At 39.6% G+C, this 13,942-nt stretch overlaps 1 protein-coding gene and 1 pseudogene across 9 annotated transcripts in view; both read left to right on the top strand.

Annotated features, from left to right (window-relative positions):
- The window catches only part of PIP5K1B (phosphatidylinositol-4-phosphate 5-kinase type 1 beta), a 346,015-nt gene that overhangs the window by 261,127 nt on the left and 70,946 nt on the right, over window positions 1-13,942 (top strand). The window lies entirely within an intron of this gene.
- The window catches only part of LOC144581813 (large ribosomal subunit protein uL6 pseudogene), a 63,982-nt pseudogene that overhangs the window by 19,472 nt on the left and 30,568 nt on the right, over window positions 1-13,942 (top strand). The window contains exon 1 of the transcript XR_013533085.1: window positions 1-13,942. This exon is cut by the window's left edge and continues 19,472 nt beyond it; it is cut by the window's right edge and continues 30,568 nt beyond it. The product of XR_013533085.1 is annotated as a large ribosomal subunit protein uL6 pseudogene (transcript).

The raw sequence follows: 13,942 nt of genomic DNA, 5'->3' as shown, positions 1-13,942 counted from the left end.
AGATGGGTTCTTTGGAATGTTGTGTGAGATTTCTCAAGAATCAGGCCACAGTGCTGGAAAGTTATAATGCAAATGTCTCACACCACAAATTTTAAAAGGTTAACTTTTTTTGGTTCAAGCAGTATTAACTTTAGATGTTTAGAGAGATTTTTTCACATTTCCTCAGAATTGGTCACAGAGAAAAGTATTATTATGGTGTTGCAAATATTATGTCAGAAATTTATGGCATTGAGAGGAGAAACTAAGTGTAATCATCACCTTTGATGAATTTATAATTTTTAGAAAGTTGGTTCATAGTACTCTCAACATTGAAAGAGAGAGAGAGAGAGAGAACGAACCACCAGCCATTCAGGATCTTTCCCTGATAACTTGAAAAATCATATTTGAATGATAGAAATAATTGTGAACCAAGTTCCAGTCTGTATTAAGGAATAAACTTTTTCTGCTTTATGAATTCATTTTCTGATTATGAAAATTATATAGGAACTTAATGATACAGGAAATTTGAAAAGACAGTGGTTATCCTTAATTCCACTACCTTAATACAATTACTAATGCCTCTGTAAATCTCATCAGACCATTTTCAGATGTGTCATTCATTATATGACTGTAATCATAGTATGATTGCCATTTTACATTTTATCATACATATTTCTATAGCACGAAATACTACATTCTCTTCATACATCTCTTCATATTTTTCTAGGTTTTATTTTTATGAAAGTTTAACAGTTCTTCAAGGACTATTATTAAAGCCACCAACCCCATCCATTCCCTACCCCTATTTCCTCCTCACCAAAGGCAATCACCTTTTTTATCTGTTTTTTTAGTTATTTCTCTAAACAAAATACTTGAGTTGCTACTTCCAGTTTCATTGTTCTCCCTTTGGAAAAGGATAATACAGCTCCCTTTTATCACCCCACCTTTACACTAACCCTTCTTATCTTCTCTATTCTCCTAGTAGAGTTGCATCATAATTTCAATTAGATTGTAATTTACCTTATGTCATAAACATATTCACAACTGCGCCCTGTTGTAAAGTTTCATTATATATCCTTATACTTTTTCCCAAAATGATGTGCCATTCTGTTGTTTAGTTTATTTAGTTGTTCTACATATTTATTAATAATTGAATCTCAAACTCTTTACAATATCTGATTGGTTCAGATGCAATCAGATATTTCAGCAGAGTTACTCAAATGAATAATCTCCACAGAGTCTTCTGACCTTGTCTTGTCTGTTAAATTTGGTGCACAGATGTTATCCTGGGAACTTCTTTCACCTTTGTTCTGGGAATTCACTTTGTCTCTGAGGTTGGCTCCACTGCTTCATAGTGTTTATATTTTCCTCTTTTTCATTTATTCCTTTGTTTCTGCTGAGCACTTCCACCAGTATCTTTTTGAGAAAAGGACTTGGGTAATTAGCTTTTTGAGATCTTTTATGTCTGAAAATGTCTTTACAATAAGGTCACTCATGAGTAATAGTTTAGCAGAATATAGAATTTTATTTCAGAAATGGTTTTCTTTTTTTTTTATTGCATTTAGGTTTTGGGGTACATGTGCAGAACATGCAAAACATTTGCATAAGTACATACATGGCAGTGTGTTTTGCTGCCTTCCTCCCCTTCACCCACATTTGGCATTTCTCCCCAGGCTATCCCTCCCCAGCTCCCCTCCCACTGTCCCTCTCCTCTTCCCCCTAGTAGACCCCAGTGTTTGGTACTCCCTTCCCTGTGTCCATGTGTTCTCATTTTTCGTCACCCACCTATGAGTGAGAATATGCGGTATTTCATTTTCTGTTCTTGTGTCAGTTTGCTGAGAATGATGTTCTGCACATTCATCCATGTCCCTACAAACGACACGAATTCATCATTTTTGATTGCTGCATAATATTCCATGGTGTATATGTGCCACATTTTCCCAATCCAGTCTATCATTGATGGGCATTTGGGTTGGTTCCAGGACTTTGCTATTGGAAACAGTGCTGCAATGAACATTCGTGTGCATGTGTCCTTATAGTAGAACGATTTATAGTCCTTTGGATATATACCTAGTAATGGGATTGCTGGGTCAATTGGAATTTCTATTTCTAAGGCCTTGAGGAATTGCCACACTGTCTTCCACAATGGTTGAACTTTGAACTAGTTTACACTCCCACCAACAGTGTAAAAGTGTTCCTATTTCTCCACATCCTCTCCAGCATCTCTTGTCTCCAGATTTTTTTAATGATCATCATTCTAACTGGGGTGAGATGCTATTTCAGTGTGGTTTTGATTTGCATCTCTCTAATGACCAGTGATGATGAGCATTTTTTCATCTGTTTGTTGGCCTCATGTATGTCTTCTTTTATAAAGTGTCTGTTCATATCCTTTGCCCATTTTTGAATGGGCTTGTTTGTTTTTTTTCTGTAAATCTGTTTGAGTTCTTTGTAAATTCTGGATATCAGCCCTTTGTCAGATGGGTAGACTGCAAAAATTTTTTCCCATTCTGTTGGTTGCCTATTCACTCTAGTGACTGTTTTTTTTGCCGTGCAGAAGCTGTGGAGTTTGATTAGGTCCCATTTGTCTATTTTGGCTTTTGCTGCCAATGCTTTTGGTGTTTTGGTCATGAAGTCCTTGCCTACTCCTATGTCCTGAATGGTTTTGCCTAGATTTTCTTCTAGGGTTTTTACGGTGCCAGGTCTTATGCTTAAGTCTTTGATCCATCTGGAGTTAATTTTAATGTAAGGTGTCAGGAAGGGGTCCAGTTTCTGCTTTCTGCACATGGCTAGCCAGTTTTCCCAACACCATTTATTAAACAGGAATCCTTTCCCCATTGCTTGTTTTTGTCAGGATTATCAAAGATTGTATGGTTGTAGATATGTTGTGTTGCCTCCGATGCCTCTGTTTTGTTCCATTGGTCTATATCTCTGTTTTGGTACCAGTACCATGCTGTTTTGATTACTGTAGCCTTGTAGTATAGTTTGAAATCCGGTAGTGTGATGCCCCCCACTGTGTTCTTTTTGCTTAGAATTGGCTTGGCTATCTGGGCTCTCTTTTGGTTCCATATGAAGTTCATGGTGGTTTTTTCCAGTTCTGTGAAGAAAGTCAATGGTAGCTTGATGGGGATAGCATTGATTCTGTAAATTACTTTGGGCAGTATAGCCATTTTCATGATATTAATTCTTCCTAACCATGAACATGGAATGTTTCTCCATCTGTTTGTGTCCTCTCTGATTTCATTGAGCAGTGGTTTGTAGTTTTCCTTGAAGAGGTCCCTTACGTTCCTTGTGAGTTGTATTCCTAGGTACTTTTATTCTTTTTGTAGCAATTGTGAATGGCAGTTTGTTCTTGATTTGGCTCTCTTTAAGCCTGTTATGGGTGTATAGGAATGCTTGTGATTTTTGCACATTGATTTTATATCCTGAGACTTTGCTGAAGTTGCTTATCAGTTTCAGGAGTTTTTGGGCTGAGGCAATGGGGTCTTCTAGGTATACTATCATATCGTCTGCAAATAGTGACAATTTGGCTTCCACCTTTCCTATTTGAATACCCTTTATTTCTTTTTCTTGCCTGATTGCTCTGGCTAGAACTTCCAGTACTATATTGAATAGGAGTGGTGAGAGAGGGCATCCTTGTCTAGTGCCAGATTTCAAAGGGAATGCTTCCAGTTTTTGCCCATTCAGTATGATATTGGCTGTTGGTTTGTCGTAAATAGCTTTTATTACTTTGAGATACGTTCCACCGATACCGAGTTTATTGAGGGTTTTTAGCATAAAGGGCTGTTGAATTTTGTCAAATGCCTTCTCTGCGTCAATTGAGATAATCATGTGGTTTTTGTCTTTGGTTCTGTTTATGTGGTGAAAGACTTGCTAATGTTGAACCAGCCTTGCATCCCCGGGATGAATCCTACTTGATCATGATGGATAAGTTTTCTGATGTGCTGTTGCAATCGGCTTGCCAGTATTTTATTGAAGATTTTTGCATCTATGTTCATCATGGATATTGGCCTGAAGTTTTCTTTTCTTGGTGGGTCTCTGCCGGGTTTTGGTAACAGGATGATGTTGGTCTCATAAAATGATTTGGGAAGGATTCCCTCTTTTTGGATTATTTGGAATAGTTTCAGAAGGAATGGTACCAGCTCCTCTTTGTGTGTCTGGTAGAATTCAGCTGTGAACCCATCTGGACATGGCCTTTTTTTGTGTGGTAGGCTCTTAATTGCTGCCTCGACTTCAGACCTTGTTATTGGTCTATTCATAGTTTCAGCTTCCTCCTGGTTTAGGCTTGGGAGGACACAGGAGTCCAGGAATTTATTTATTTCTTCCAGGTTTACTAGTTTATGTGCATAGAGTTGTTTGTAATATTCTCTGATGATGGTTTGAATTTCTGTGGAATCTGTGGTGATTTGCCCTTTATCGTTTTTATTGCGTCTATTTGGTTGTTCTCTCTTTTATTTTTTAACAGTCTGGCTAGTGGTCTGTCTATTTTGTTGATCTTTTCAAAAAACCAGCTCTTGGATTTATTGATTTTTTGAAGGGTTTTTTGTGTCTCTATCTCCTTCAGTTCTGCTCTGATCTTAGTTATTTCTTGTCTTCTGCTAGGTTTTGAGTTATTTTCATCTTGCTCCTCTAGCTCTTTCAATTTTGACAATAGGGTGTCAATTTTAGATTTCTCCACTCTTCTCATATGGGCATGTATTGCTATGTATTTTCCTCTAGAAACTGCTTTAAATGTGTCCCAGAGATTCTGGCATGTTGTGTCTTCGTTCTCGTTGGTTTCAAATAACTTCTTTATTTCTGCCTTCATTTCATTGTTTATCCAGTCAACTTTCAAGAGCCAGTAGTTCAGTTTCCATGAAGCTGTGCGATTCTGGGTTAGTTTCTGAATTCTGAGTTCTAACTTGATTGCACTATGGTCTGAGAGACTGTTATGATTTCAGTTGTTTTGCATTTGATGAGGAGTGCTTTACTTCCAAATATGTGGTCAATTTTAGAGTAGGTGTGATGTGGTGCTGAGAAGAATGTATATTCTGTGGATTTGGGGTGGAGAGTTCTGTAAATGTCTATCAGGTTTGCTTGTTCCAGGTCTGAGTTCAAGCCCTGGATATCCTTGTTAATTTTCTGTCTGGTTGATCTGTCTAATATTGACAGTGGACTGTTAAAGTCTCCCAGTATTATTGTGTGGGAGTCTAAGTCTCTTTGTAAGTCATTAAGAATTTGCCTTATATATCTGGGTGCTCCTGTATTGGGTCCATATATATTTAGGATCGTTAGCTCTTTTTGTTGTATCGATCCTTTTACCATTATGTAATGACCTTCTTTGTCTCTTTTGATCTTTGTTGCTTTAAAGTCTATTTTATCAGAGATGATAATTGCAACTCCTGCCCTTTTTTTGCTCTCCATTTGCTTGGTAAATCTTCCTCCATCCCTTTATTTTGAGCCTTTGTGTATCCTTGCATGTGAGATGGGTTTCCTGGATACAGCACACTGATGGGTTTTGGTTTTTTATCCAATTTGCCAGTCTGTGTCTCTTGATTGGTGCATTTAGCCCATTTACATTTAGGGTTAATATTGTTATGTGCGAATTTGATACGCCGTTTTGATGCTAGCTGGCTGTTTTGCCTGTTAGTTGATGAAGATTCTTCATTTTGTTGATGCTCTTTAGCATTTAGTGTGATTTTGGAATAGCTGGTACTGGTTGTTTTTTTCTATGTGTAGTGCCTCTTTCAGGAGCTCTTGTAAAGCAGGCCTGGTGGTGACAAAATCTCTGAGTGCTTGCTTGTTCGCAAAGGATTTTATTTTTCTTCACTTACGAAGCTCAGTTTGGCTGGATATGTAATTCTGGGTTGAAAGTTTTTTTCTTTAAGGATGTTGAATATTGGCCCCCACTCTCTTCTTGCTTGTAGAGTTTCTGTCGAGAGATCTGCTGTGAGTCTGATGGGCTTCCCTTTGTGGGTGACCTGACCTTTCTCTCTGGGTGCCCTTAATATTTTCTCCTTTATTTCAACCTTGGTGAATCTGATGATTATGTGCCTTGGGGTTGCTCTTCTTGCGGAGTATCTTTGTGGTGTTCTCTGTATTTCCTGGATTTGAGTGTTGGCCTGTCTTGCTAGGTTGGGAAAATTTTCCTGAATAATATCTTGAAGAGTATTTTCCAGCTTGAATTCGTTCTCTTCGTCCCCTTCTGGTACACCTATCAAACGTAGGTTAGGTCTCTTCACATAGTCCCACATTTCTTGGAGACTTTGTTCATTCCTTTTTGCATTTTTTTATCTAATATTGGTTTCTCGTTTTATTTCATTGAGTTGATCTTCAACTTCTGATATTCTTTCTTCTGCTTGGTCAATTTGGCTGTTGAAACTTGTGCATGCTTCGCGAAGTTCTCATATTGTGTTTTTCAGCTCTTTCAATTCATTCATATTCCTCTCTAAGTTATCCATTCTTGTTACCATTTCCTCGAATATTTTTTCAAATCTTTTTTCAAGGTTCTTAGTTTCTTTGCAATGATTTAGAACATGTTCTTTTAGCTCACAGAAGTTTCTCATTACCCACCTTCTGAAGTCTGTCCGTCATTTCATCACAGTCATTCTCCGTCCAGCTTTGTTCCCTTGCTGGTGAGGAGTTTTGGTCCTTTGTAGGAGGCGAGGTGTTCTGGTTTCGGGTGTTTTCCTCCTTTTTGTGCTGGTTTCTTCCCATCTTTGTGGATTTATCCACCTGTCGTCTGAGTAGTTGCTGACTTTTTGATTGGGTCTCTGAGTGGACGCCCAGATTGTTGATGATGAGGTATTTCTGTTACTTGGTTTTCCTTCTACCAGTCTAGCCCCTCTGCTGTACGACTGCTGAGGTCCATTCCAGGCCCTGCTTGTCTGGGGTACACCTGTAGCAGCTACAGAATGGTGAGGGATGCCACCAGTTTTTTCTTCTGCTATCTTTGTCCCAGAATGACGTCTGCCTAATGTCAATCTGATCAGTCCTGTTTGAGGTGACTCTGGATATACAGGGGTCAGGGAGCTGTTTGAGGAGATGGTCTGTACTTTATAGGAGCTCAAGTGCTGAGCTGTGAGCTCCGTTGTTCATTCAGGGCTATTAGGCAGGTGCGTTTAAGTCTGCTGCAGCAGAGCTCTTAAAACCCCTTTTTTTCCTCAGATGCTCTGTCTAGGGGGGTTGGGGCTTTCTTTATGAGTGTCCGTTGCACTATCCTGCCCAGCTAGGAGGCAGTCTGGTCACTATTTGCCTGCCGAGGCTCCACCCTGCTGATGTGGGGTCCACCCTGTTGCTGTGGGCTCTGCCTTGCAGCCATGGGCTCTGCTGCAGGCTCCGCCCTGCTGCCACTGGCTCTGCCCTGCAGTGGAGTCTCTTTGTTATGGCGGGTTGCCTCAGCAATGGCAGGCTGCGTCAGCAATGGGAGTGTACCTCAGTAGGGGTGGATTGCCTCGCTAATGGTGAATGTCCCTCCCCCACTGAGCTGCACTGTCCTGGGTTCAGCTGTGCCTGCAGTGAAACTCTCCACCCGAGTGTTTCGAATTGCCGTTTTGTTTGTCCCTGTGGGGGTGAAACCCACCGAGCCCGCTCGCCTGACTCCCTGCCTCAGAGCGCCTTTTTTTTTTTTTTAATTAAGTTGAACAGATGGCTCTCTCCCAGGTGTTTCGGTCGCCCGCTGTTAGAGCACCGGGATCTGTGTGATTTCCCATGCAGCTAGCCACTGCGCTCGCTCAAACGCCACTTCCCAGGAATCTCCTGGTCTGGCTCACTGTCCAAGTCCCGTTTAATCAGATGGATATGCTAATCTGTCCTCCCAAATCTCAGATTGCCAGTTTAGCAGGGCACCCGGGCCAGTGTGTTTTGTGCGGATTGTTGTGGAGTGCCGCTGCGCTGTGGCACCAGCTGAAGCGGCCGCAACAACGAAAATGGCTGTGCTTGCGTCCCATGTCTTTCCCACACCTGGGAATTTCCCCATTCTGTGGGCATCAAAGATCCGTCTGGAAATGTGGCTTTGACTCACCCTCTGAGCGTTCACTGAGAGCTGCAATCCTGAGTTGTTCTTACCGCACCATCTTAAATCTGGAGCCAGAAATGGTTTTCAAAGGCATTATTCCATTGTCTTCAGGCTCCCTAAGTTGCTGTTCAGAAGTTCATATTTATCTGTTTCCTGATCATCTGCATGTTATCTCTTTTTTCTCCATCTCTGCAAGTTTAAAGATCTCTTTCTCCTAATTGTCTTGGAGTTGGTCTCATTTTCATCTGTAGTAAAGTGTTACACTCAGTGGACCTTTCAGTCTGCATACTCAAGTCATTCAGGTCTAGGGAATTTTCTTTTTTCCTTTTTGGTATTTTTTTATCCCTTAGGTTTAGGAAATTTTCTTGATCATTTCATTGCCTCTGTTTTTTTCTTTTCTCTGTTTAACTCCTCATTTTAACATTGGAGCTGCTAGACTAGTCTTCTGTGTTTTTGTTGTTTTTTCTCTGTCTCCCTTTGCTTTTTTTGTGAGATTACCTCAGATTTTCATACAGCCCTCTAATTCAATTAGTTCTACTACATTTTTACTTTACAACTATTATATCTACTACATTTTCTACATTTTTACTTTCCAGGACCTTTTTCTTGTCCTGATAATTTTCTCCTTTAGTATCACATTCTTTTATTTCATAGCTGCAGCAACTTATCTGAGGATGTAAATAATAGTTAGGGTGTAAGGGTTTTTGGTATTTCCTTTCCCCTGCATAATCTTATTCTAGTTAGCTTTTTCTGTATTTTTGATCTCTTTTATAATAGTAGCTTTTCTCAGATTTCTCATAATCCTTGGTTGTCTGTTCATACTTAAAAGTGTGTCACTACAGATCTGTCAAGACAGAAAGTAAGTTAGCAGTTACCTAGTGCTGGGGATTTGGGCAAAATGCAGTAACTATTAATGAGCACAATTTTCTTCTTGGGGTGATGAAAATATTCTAAAATTGGTTATGGTGATAGTTGCACAACTCTGAATATAACAAAAGCCATTGAATTATATACTTTAAAGCAACTAATTATATGGTATGTTTATGATATATCAATAAAACTATTTCAAACCAAAAATGGGGCACTAACAAAATGATTAAAAGTTCAAAGCATGTGGCTGGGGCTTGTCATCTGTGGGTTTCACTGTAGAGTGATTTGGCTGGGCTGTGTCGCTGGGGAAACCTGGTATTTGTCTTTCCTCTTGGGTTGATTAGATCCCCAGAGAGGGCTCTAACAATCTTTCCAGGCTGTCAGCTTGATGGAAGCCAAGTGGAGGAAGAGACTGTCTCTGAATCTGGCAGGCTAGTACCTCCTTATCTCCTTATTTTCAGTTGGTCCCTTATCCCTGTGCTTTGACTAATGATCCCCAATCTAGAGACCCTCTGTTCCAGCCATCCAAAGAAGAAACCTCTATTCTTAAAATAGGGTTGAGAAAAGGCAGTTGCACGTTGGTAGAAATTCTGCGAGATGATCTGCCTGCTGCTTAGTCAGAGTTTCAACCACAGATATGTAACTTAGCTGCCTCCCCTTACCCTGACACACGCAATTTCATGGATTCCCAGTGCTTCTAATTCCTAAGCCTTTTGAGAGTTTTGTGAATCAGTTGTGTTCCAGGCTTCTCCTTCATTTTTATGAGATTTTAGAAAAGAAGAAAAGTGAGAAGCATGTGTTCATGCCATTTTTACCTGAACAGAAATACATATTTTACTCTCTCCAATTATTCAAGATCATTATAGTATGTACTATTAAGATCATTTTTTTAAATTTAAAATACTGATTTGGGAAAAAAATACATAGAATAAACATTTCCTTCTAGACAAAATACCCCTGTTTTATGTAAATTAAAAGATTTGAGCATATTTCTCCCTTACTAAAGACAGAAATACTGTTTTTCATATGCAAGTAGAAAAATCAATCCTCTCTGAATTCAGAGAACTGGTTAAATGCATTGAAAATCATAAGACTTATGATTAGCTGTTTTAAGATAAATAGGTAAAGTAAGCTTCTGGCCAAGTCATGAAGCATTTCTTTCCCTTAGCAAATGATTTAAGGTCCTCAAATTCTGACTGCATCATAAAGAACAGATTTTATTGTTGTTACTTGCCATAGAAAATTAGAGGTTTACTAATTGCTTTACCTACTCTTCTCACGTGGTTCTTTGATTTGAAGGGAGTCATTCAGTCCATCTAGACTGAATTTAGAACTCAGAGGATTAAAATTATGGGCAGGAAGACAGTGACCAAGCTTACTATTGTTTATGATACTTGATCTTGCAGCTGACTTAATTCCTGTTTGCATTTCTGGTGCCTAGAGCTGCACCTGATATTCACTTCATATTTCTTAAAGGTTTATCAGGTAAATAAGACAGAGAACCATTCATAGTCAACAGCACAATTGACATATATATTGACAACTTCAAGGCAATTCTAAATTGTCTCCTCCTCCAGCTAAAACATTTCAATATGATAAAACCTTGGCCCCAAATTCTGCTTGTTACTTACCGTGATTTCTAAGATCTCCAGTCTCTAAAACCTTATGATTCTGTTTCTTTCTCAACCTAAAATGCTACCCTTCTTTTACTTTTGAAAAAGACCTTTATCTCATTGCATTGATAAAAGAAACTTATATTTGATTTAGATTATTACTCGTAATAACTTGACCGTTCCAAAGCATCATAGACATTCAGAACTGGCTACATTTGCAGGATCTCAAATAAAATTGTGAGGACCAATGTGCAAAAGTTATTAACAGTTTCAAGATGGCAATATCAGGGCATTAAACTAAGCAAGCAGCCGGGTGAGGTAGCTCACACCTATAATCCCAGCACTTTGGGAGGCCAAGGCAGATAGATCTCTTGAGGTCAGGAGTTCAAGACCAGCCTGGGCAACATGGTGAAACCCCATCTCTACTAAAAATACAAAAATTAGCTGGGTGTGGTGGTGCATGCCTGTAACCCCAGCTACTTGGGAGGCTGAGGCAGGAGAATCACTTGAACTCAACAGGCATAGGTTGCAGTGAGCTGAGATTGTGCCATTGTACTCTAGCCTGGGTGACAGAGCAAGATTCTTTCTCCCTGCCCCCCCCCAAAAAACTAAGAAAGGGACCATTCTAAGCCCAGGAATCCATGCAGTTGTACAGATCACATGACCCTGTGGTCAGCCCTGAAATTATTTCTGGAAGGAATAATTATTCTGGAATAATTGTTTCTGGAAGGAATAAGGAGTTCTGATGTACCTGCCAATGATAATTTGCTCTGGTTCAACTATTACAGTAACTAACACTTCCCCTTATTAGGGACCTTTACAGTGGTAGTGGGGAAATTCATTATACAGTCATTGCCTGAAATTCACATTCCAGGTATATCCTGGAGTTAAATCATACAGCTATTACACTTTAAACAATAGTTCCATCAACCATGGGTGGTCAGTATTTGGTGGTGGTGACTTCAGGAGCTTTCTTTCTGCTCTCACAGTAGCTTTCAATGGGTCAAATTCTTCAAGCCAAATTAAATTAAAACTCAAGATCTGATGCCCAAGAGAAAAAGAACTTGAATAAATATGTCTCCTATATCTAAGCTCCTGGCATTTTGTAGAGCTACTTAATTTACCCCCATCTCACTTGTTTTTCAGTTCAGTGCATCTGAGCACCTTCTATTCATATCAAAAGGAAATGAAATCAATAGCATTTTCTTTCTCAGTGGCAGCCTTTAAACTTCCTTCTCTTTTGCCAGTAAGTCATCATTCTTCTTCAAGATGGCTGTTGTATTCAGACATGTCCAAGATTTCCTTGACTTGTTTATTTTGAACTTTGAACCTGATAGACACTTAGAAATTCATGTGGTTCCACCCTTACCCATAGAGCACTTTATACTAACACAGTGGACTGAAATGTTTCTTAAGGGTGTATAAAAGGATGATTATGAAGCCATTAGGAGAAGTAAAGGCCCTAAGGGAAATAAAGAGCTAATATTTATTCATCATGAGTAAACATCCGATCTTAGCTATCTCAGAACAGGGCATGAATTAATACATTGAACTTTGAAAACATTGGCATCTCACTTCTGTGGTTGCCTTGCTGTGAAGGGCGCTCCCCTGGGTCTCCCATAAAATAAGCAGAACCCGACCCAGGCTAACCTGACTCCCCATGCAGCCCAGGAAGCTGATGAGCCTGGCATGTCAACTCAGGCTGAGAGTTCTTCTCCCCAAGAAAGCAGAATCAAACCCCATGCATGGAAGTTACAAAGAAAGGATTGTTCTATATAAGGGAGGAGTTTAATAGTGTGGTTACAGAAGAAACAGGCTACCCTGAAAATGCTAAGCCTCTCACTGGAGCTGAACAGCCATCTGGGAAGACTGCCATAGAGGGGAGAGAAATAGCATGGGGCTTTTTTTTTTAATTGTACTTTAGATTCTGGGGTACATATGTAGATCATGCAAGATTGTTGCATAGATACATTCATGGCAAGGTGGTTTGTTGCCACCATCCCCCCATCACCTATACCTGACATTTCTCCCCATGTTATCCCTTCCCGACCCTCCCTCCCACTGTCTCTCCCATAGCCCCTGACAGACCCCAATGTGTGATGCTCCACTCTTTGTGTCCAAGTGTTCTCCTTGTTCAATAACCACCTATGAGCGAGAACATGCGGTGTTTGATTTTCTGTTCTTGCATCAATTTGCTGAGAATGATGGTCTCCAGGTTCATCCATGTCCCTACAAAAGACACGAACTCATTGTTTGTTATTGCTGCGTAGTATTCCATGGTGCATATGTGCCACATTTTCCTTGTCCAGCCTATCATTGATGGGCATTTGGGTTGGTTCCAGGTCTTTACTATTATATACACTGCCTCGATGAACATGCATGTGTATGTGTCTTTATAATAGAACGATTTATAATCCTTTGGGTATATACCCAGTAATGGGATCGCTGAGTCAAATGAAATGTTTATTTCTATATCCTTGAGGAATTGCCATACTGTCTTCCATAATGGTTGAACTAATTTACACTTTCACCAACAGTGTAAAAGTGTTCCTATTTCTCCTCATCCTCTCCAGCATCTGTTGTCTCCAGATTTTTTAATGATCACCATTCCAACTGGCATGAGATTATATCTTAATGTGGTTTTCATTTGCATTTCTCTAATGACCAGTGACAATGAGCATTTTTTCATATGTTTGTTGGCCTCATGTATGTCTTCTTTTGAAAAGTGTCTTCATAACCTTTGCCCACTTTTAGATGGCTTTGTTTGTTTTTTTTCTTATAAATCTGTTGTAGTTCTTTGTAGATTCTGGATATTAGCCCTTTGTCAGATGGGTAGATTGCAAAAATTTTTTCCCATTCTTTTGGTTGCCAGTTGCTCTAATGTTTGTTTCTTTTGCTGTACAGAAGCTCTAAAGTTTAATTACATCCTGTTTGTCTATTTTGGCTTTTGTTACCAATGCTTTTGGTGTTTTAGTCATGAAGTCCTTCCCTATGCCTATGTCCTGAATTGTTTTGCCTAGGTTTTCTTCTAGGGCTTTTATGGTGTTAGGTCTTATGTTTAAGTCTTTAATCCATCTGGAGTTAATTTTAGTGTAAGGTGTCAGGAAGGGGTCCAGTTTCTGCTTTCTGCACATGGCTAGCCAGTTTTCCCAACACCATTTATTAAATGGGATCCTTTCCCCATTGCTTGTTTTTGTCAGGTTTGTCAAAGATCAGATGGTTGTAGATATGTGGTGCTGCTCCAGAGGCTTCTGTTCTGTTCCATTGGTCTATGACTCTGTTTTGATACCAGTACCATGCTGTTTTGATTACTGTTGCCTTGTAGTATAGCGTGAAATCCAGCAGCATGATGCTGCCAGCTTTGTTCTTTTTGCTTAGGATTGTCTTGGCTATGTGGGCTCTTTTTTTGGTTCCATATGAAGTTTAAAGTGATTTTTTCCAGTTCTGTGAAGAAGGTCATTGGTAGTTTGATGGGGATAGCATTAAA

Source organism: Callithrix jacchus, chromosome 1 (assembly GCF_049354715.1).
Source record: "Callithrix jacchus isolate 240 chromosome 1, calJac240_pri, whole genome shotgun sequence".
NCBI classification, from domain to species: Eukaryota; Metazoa; Chordata; class Mammalia; order Primates; family Cebidae; genus Callithrix; species Callithrix jacchus.
This window is presented reverse-complemented; position numbering and strand designations above follow the sequence as displayed.